General features: G+C 50.8%; 1 non-coding gene across 1 annotated transcript; it reads left to right on the top strand.

Annotated features, from left to right (window-relative positions):
- The first annotated feature begins 384 nt into the window (after window positions 1–384).
- Window positions 385–456, top strand: trnaw-cca. Its single transcript has one exon. It is a non-coding gene; the product is annotated as a tRNA-Trp (tRNA).
- The last annotated feature ends 6543 nt before the right edge of the window (window positions 457–6999 follow it).

The raw sequence follows: 6999 nt of genomic DNA, 5'->3' as shown, positions 1-6999 counted from the left end.
CTCTGTGTCGCCATCAAGGTACAGATACATCAAATAATAACATATTGATTGATAATAGCAACACACAGCAGAATATATTAAAAACATCTTAACCTTTCCTGGACAGTACAAAGCGTACTCTGATTTCCTGACTGTAATGTTTAGTAGCCTTTTCACCTCACCACGAAGTCCTGTGAGTGCTCAGCACGTCTGAGGCCTTTTCATAGAATGCACCGTCGTATCTTTCTCCCGGGAAAGAAATCGACGAGAGCATGCCACGGCCACTGCGAGGATGGCCGCGTCACCATTCCGGGCGCTTCGCGCGCGCGAGTATGTCGTGAGAAACAGACCACGTCGTGTCAACAAGCACTTTCAAACCTGGATAGTTTAGAATTTCCGGTAGCTGACCTCGTGGCGCAACGGTAGCGCGTCTGACTCCAGATCAGAAGGTTGCGTGTTCAAATCACGTCGGGGTCAAAACTTTTTAGCTTCAATGAAAACTGTTCCTCCATTGCAATAAATATGAAATGGCTACTGAACAAACAGGGCTTTAGAGGACAATATAGGCTCCGTTTACATCTGGTGCTAACATGCGTCCTTTGTCCTGATCTTGTCCACATTCTGATTGTGCCCACATTTTTAGACAGACAAAGACACTCGAGGTAGTCAGGAACTCATTGTATCTGGATATCAACATAGCCGCAGGAAGTAGGGGTGCTGTAGCACCCCCTGATAAATATACGTTATCATTATACATTTATATAATGCAAAAAAAATCCTCAAAATTAGTGAACTAGGCCTTTATTACTTCAGTATGAGTGGACAAAAATACTTGTCAGCAAAGCGGAGAAAAATACTCCTCAGTGTCTGTTGCATTACTTATTATATAGAGCTTTTCAAAGTGCTATAAGCGCTTGACATTGTAATAGAGCTTGTCAGCCCGGAAATAAATTACCTCTGATTCGTTCAGCCATCCCTATGGGGAAAATGTATTGGGAAAGATTAGGGTTTTGAAATAAACGCAGAAAATAAGGTCTGAGGTTAACACAGGCTTAGGAGATCTTATATGTTTTGTTCTATGAGCTAATGGCAGTCAGTTAACATGACTTTATGAATTATGAAACAATTTATGTGATTTATGTGTTTTTTATTATTTGTATTATTATTATTACCTAAATTCTTAAACATTCACAAAATGTGACGTTAGCTGATGAATATTATCATATAAGATCTCCTAAGCCTGTGTTTACCACAGACCTAATTTTTGGCGTTCATCCAAAAACGCCATTGATTTTCCTCATAGGCCTTGTCCAACAAACCATGGCAGAGTTAGTGCCTACAAAAAGATGCCATTACTATTTCTATCTATGGAGGAATTCACCTAATCCATCACAAATATTCAGCACCCACCTGGGTGATACACAGCAGAGAGCCAGACAGACACATTCTAGGAATCTAGACACTAGACCTTACACCTTTCTCCATCCTACAACCCAACATGTTGAGACTAGCCTGGTGTGGAGACAACCAGACCTGGGTTCAACTACTATTTGAAATCCTTTCAAATAATTTAGCTTTGCTTGATTGAAGTTGTTTGGCTTAATGGAACCAATAGAATCGTACCAAAACGGCATGTCCCGGCCATATGGCACCGCAGGCAGGCTAAAGCAAATGCTAAAATATTTCAAACAGTATTTGAACCCAGGTCTGATTGCTACCCCTCTCAACCCATTTCCCCTGGCCAGGGATGGTGATGACAGGCCTCCATGTCCATCACCCATTTGGTATGATATGTTACGAATTACAATTTGTATTATATGTTACGAGTTTGCAAAATGTACACTACCGTTCAAAAGTTTGGGGTCACATAGAAATGTCCTTGTTTTCAAAAGAAAAGCAATTTTTTTGTCCATTAAAATAACATCAAATTGATCAGAAATACAGTGTAGACATTGTTAATGTTGTAAATGGCTATTGTAGCTGGAAACGGCTGATTTTTAATGGAATATCTACATAGGCGTACAGAGGCCCATTATCAGCAACCATCAGTCCTGTGTTCCAATGGCATGTTGTGTTTGCTAATCCAAGTTTATCATTTTAAAAGACTAATTGATCATTAGAAAACCTTTTTGCAATTATGTTAGTGTCACGATCGTTTACGAACGAGACGGACCAAGGCGCAGCGTGATATGCATTCATATTTATTAACGACTAAACATACGACAAAACAACAAACGAAACGTGAAGTCCAAGGTAGCATACAAACAACATACCTTACACGGAACAAGATCCCACAACTAACAGGTACCAAAAGGCTGCCTAAGTATGGTCCCCAATCAGAGACAACGAGCAACAGCTGCCTCTGATTGGGAACCACACAGGCCAACATAGATCTACACATTCTAGATCTTAAACATAGAACATCGACATAGCAAACACAACACAGAAAATACACACCCTGACTCAACAAATACAAGTCCTAAGAGTCAGGGCGTGACAGTACCCCCCCCCCAAAGGGCGGATCCGGCTCCGGGCGTGACCACCACTTACTCTCCACCTCCCTGTTGCGCCCCTGGTCTGGTCTGGACCTCGGCGCGCAGCTTCCCATCTCCTTCCTCCCACGACGTACCAAGCCCTGTCTGGACCCTGGTGTGGGAGACCCCGAACCTGGAGAGCGGCTGACGTCTGGGTCTGGACTGGAACCGCTGACTGGAGCTGGATCAGGCACCGGTGGAGCGGATTGCTCTGGCTCCGGAGTGGAGCCGCTGACCGGAGCTGGACTGGACCCCGGTGGAGCGGATTGCTCTGGCTCCGGAGTGGAGCAGCTGACCGGTGCCGGAGCAGGCACCGGTGGAACAGGCACGGGCCGTGCCGGACTGGACACACGCACCACTGGCTTGGTGCGGGGAGCAGGAACGGGCCGTGCCGGACTGGACACACGCACCACTGGCTTGGTGCGGGGAGCAGGAACGGGCCGGACCGGGCTGACGACGCGCACCACTGGCTTGGTGCGGGGAGCAGGAACGGGCCGTACCGGACTGGCGACGCGCACCACTAGCTTGGTGCGAGGGACAGGAACAGGCCGGACCGGGCTGGCGACGCTCACCACTGGCTTGGTGCGAGGGGCAGGAACAGGCCGGGCCGGGCTGGCGACACGCACCACTGGTTTGGTGCGAGGAGCAGGAACAGGCCGGGCCGGGCTGGCGACGCGCACCACTGGCTTGGTGCGAGGGACAGGAACAGGCCGGACCGGGCTGGAGATGCGCACCACTGGCTTGGTGCGAGGGACAGGAACAGGCCGGAGCGGGCTGGAGACGCGCACCACTGGCTTGGTGCGAGGGACAGGAACAGGCCGGACCGGGCTGGCGACGCGCACCACTGACTTGGTGCGAGGGACAGGAACAGGCCGGACCGGGCTGGCGACGCGCACCACTGGTTTGGTGCGAGGGGCAGGAACAGGCCGGGCCGGGCTGGCGACGCGCACCACTGGCTTGGTGCGAGGGACAGGAACAGGCCGGACCGGGCTGGCGACGCGCACCACTGTCTTGGTGCGAGGGACAGGAACAGGCCGGACCGGGCTGGAGACGCGCACCACTGGCTTGGTGCGAGGGACAGGAACAGGCCGAACCGGGCTGGCGACGCGCACCACTGACTTGGTGCGAGGGACAGGAACAGGGCGGACCGGGCTGGCGACGCGCAACACTGGTTTGGTGCAAGGGGCAGGAACGGGCCGGACCGTACTGGGAACACACACCACTGGCTTAGTCCGGGGAGCAGGAACGGGCCGGACCGTACTGGGAACACACACCACTGGCCTTGTGCGGGAAGCAGGAATGGGTCGGGCCGTACTGGGAACACGCACCACTGGCTTAGTGCGGGGAGCAGGAACGGGCCGGACCGTACTGGAGACGCGCACCACTGGCTTGGTGCGAGGGTCAGGAACAGGCCGGACCGGGCTGGCGACGCTCACCACTGACTTGGTGCGAGGGACAGGAACAGGTCGGACCGGGCTGGCGACGCGCACCACTGGTTTGGTGGGAGGGGCAGGAACAGGCCGGGCCGGGCTGGCGACGCGCACCACGGTCTTGGTGCGAGGAACAGGAACAGGCCGGACCGGGCTGGCGACGGGCACCACTGGCTTGGTGCGAGGGACAGGAACAGGGCGGACCGGGCTGGCAACGCGCAACACTGGTTTGGTGCAAGGGGCAGGAACGGGCCGGACCGTACTGGGAACACACACCACTGGCTTAGTCCGGGGAGCAGGAACGGGCCGGACCGTACTGGGAACACACAACACTGGCCTTGTGCGGGAAGCAGGAATGGGTCGGGCCGTACTGGGAACACGCACCACTGGCTTAGTGCGGGGAGCAGGAACGGGCCGGACCGTACTGGGAACACACACCACTGGCCTTGTGCGGGAAGCAGGAATGGGTCGGGCCGTACTGGGAACACGCACCACTGGCTTAGTGCGGGGATCAGGAACGGGCCGGACCGGACTGGCGACACGCACCACTTGCTTGGTGCGAGGAGCGGGACTGGGTTCCCTTAAAAAAAAACACTCCTTCTGCTGCCTAACCAGCTCCTCTCGCCGTGCCTCTACACTCTCCTTCTCCCTTATAGCCTCCTGTAGCTCCTCCCTCTGACCAAATAACTCCTGCTCCCTCTGGACCAATAGCCCCCGTAACCTGGTGGCCTCCTCTCCTAACCTGCAGATTTGCCCTGTCGCTGCCTCCTGCTGCCTCGTCGTCCACACCGTGTGCCCCCCCAAAAAAAATTATTGGGGTTGCCTCTCGGGTCTCCGTCGTCGGCACTGTTGGTACCGTTTCTCCTCTCCTACCTGGGCATCCTCATTCATCGCCCTCCGGTAACGGACGGCCTCCTCCTCCGTGATTTCCCCCAACTGAGGAGGACATCTACTAACGTAACCTCCAGTTTAATTCCCGGCGTTTGCTCCTGAACACGCTGCTTGGTCCTATTTTGGTGGGATCTTCTGTCACGATCGTTTACGAACGAGACGGACCAAGGCGCAGCGTGATATGCATTCATATTTATTAACGACTAAACATACGACAAAACAACAAACGAAACGTGAAGTCCAAGGTAGCATACAAACAACATACCTTACACGGAACAAGATCCCACAACTAACAGGTGCCAAAAGGCTAAGTATGGTCCCCAATCAGAGACAACGAGCAACAGCTGCCTCTGATTGGGAACCACACAGGCCAACATAGATCTACACATTCTAGATCTTAAACATAGAACATCGACATAGCAAACACAACACAGAAAATACACACCCTGACTCAACAAATACAAGTCCTAAGAGTCAGGGCGTGACAGTTAGCACAGCTGAAAACTGTTGTGCTGATTAAAGAAGCAATAAAACTGGCCTTCTTGAGACTAGTTGAGTATCTGGAGCATCAGCAAATGTGTGTTCGATTACAGGCTCAAAATGGCCAGAAACAAATAACTTTCTTCTGAAACTTGTCATTCTATTCTTGTTCTGAGAAATGAAGGCTATTCCATGTGAGAAACTGCCAAGAAACTGAAGATCTCGTACAACGCTGTGTACTACTTCCTTCACAGAACAGCGCAAACTGGCTCTAACCAGAATAGAAAGAGGAGTGGGAGGCTCCGGTGCACAACTGAGCAAGAGGACAAATACATTAGAGTGTCTAGTTTGAGAAACAGACGCCTCACAGGTCCTCAACTGGCAGCTTCATTAAATAGTACCCGCAAAAATAGTCTCAACGTCAACAGTGAAGAGGCGACTCCAGGATGCTGACCTTCTAGGCAGAGTTGCAAAGAAAAAGACATATCTCAGACTGGCCAATAAAAATAAAATATTAAAATGGGCAAAAGAACACAGACACTGGACAGAGGAAGATTGGAAAAAAGTGTTATGGAGAGACTAATCGAAGTTTGAGGTGTATGGATCACAAAGAATAACATTTGTGAGACGCAGACCAAATGAAAAGATGCTGGAGGAGTGCTTGACGCCATCTGTCAAGGATGGTGGAGGCAATGTGATGGTCTGGGGGTGCTTTGGTGGTGGTAAAGTGGGAGATTTGTACACGGTAAAAGGGATCTTGAAGAAGGAAGGCTATCACTCCATTTTGCAACGCCATGCCATACCCTGTGGACGGCGCTTGATTGGAGCCAATTTCCTCCTACAACAGGACAATGACCCAAAACACAGCTCCAAACTATGCAAGAACTATTTAGGGAAGAAGCAGTCAGCTGGTATTCTGTCCATAATGGAGTGGCCAGCACAGTCACTGGATCTCAACCCTATTGAGCTGTTGTGGGAGCAGCTTGACCGTATGGTACGTAAGAAGTGCCCATCAAGCCAATCCAACTTGTGGGAGGTGCTTCAGGAAGCATGCGGTGAAATCTCTTCAGATTACCTCAACAAATTGACAACTAGAATGCCAAAGGTCTGCAAGGCTGTAATTGCTGCAAATTGAGGATTCTTTGACGAAAGCAACGTTTGAAGGACAATTATTACTTCAATTAAAAATCATTATTTCTAACCTTTTCAATGACTACATTTCCTATTCATTTTGCTATATTTCCTATTCAAACTCATTTCATGTATGTTTTCAATGAAAACAAGGACATTTTTAAGTGACCCCAAACTTTTGAAGGGTAGTGTAAGATATGTTACAAATGTACAAAACGTAAGATATGTTACGAATTCTAGCTAGGTGGCTAACGTTAGCTAGCTGGCTAACGTTAGCTAGGCTAGGAGTTAGGGGTTAGTGTTAAGGTTAGGGTTAAGTTTAGGAGTTACTACTACTAGTTACTTCTACTCTTGTTATTACCAGACCCCCTACCCCTCTACCCCCTACCCCCTACCCCTCTACCCCCTACCCCCTATCTACCCCCTACCCCCTACCCCCTACCCCTATCTACCCCCTACCCCCTACCCCCACCCCCACCCCCTACCCTCTACCCCCTACCCCCTATCTACCCCCTACCCCCTACCCCCTACCCCCTATCTACCCCCTACCCCCT

This window comes from Coregonus clupeaformis, chromosome 18 (genome assembly GCF_020615455.1).
Source record: "Coregonus clupeaformis isolate EN_2021a chromosome 18, ASM2061545v1, whole genome shotgun sequence".
Classification (NCBI taxonomy): domain Eukaryota; kingdom Metazoa; phylum Chordata; class Actinopteri; order Salmoniformes; family Salmonidae; genus Coregonus; species Coregonus clupeaformis.
This window is presented reverse-complemented; position numbering and strand designations above follow the sequence as displayed.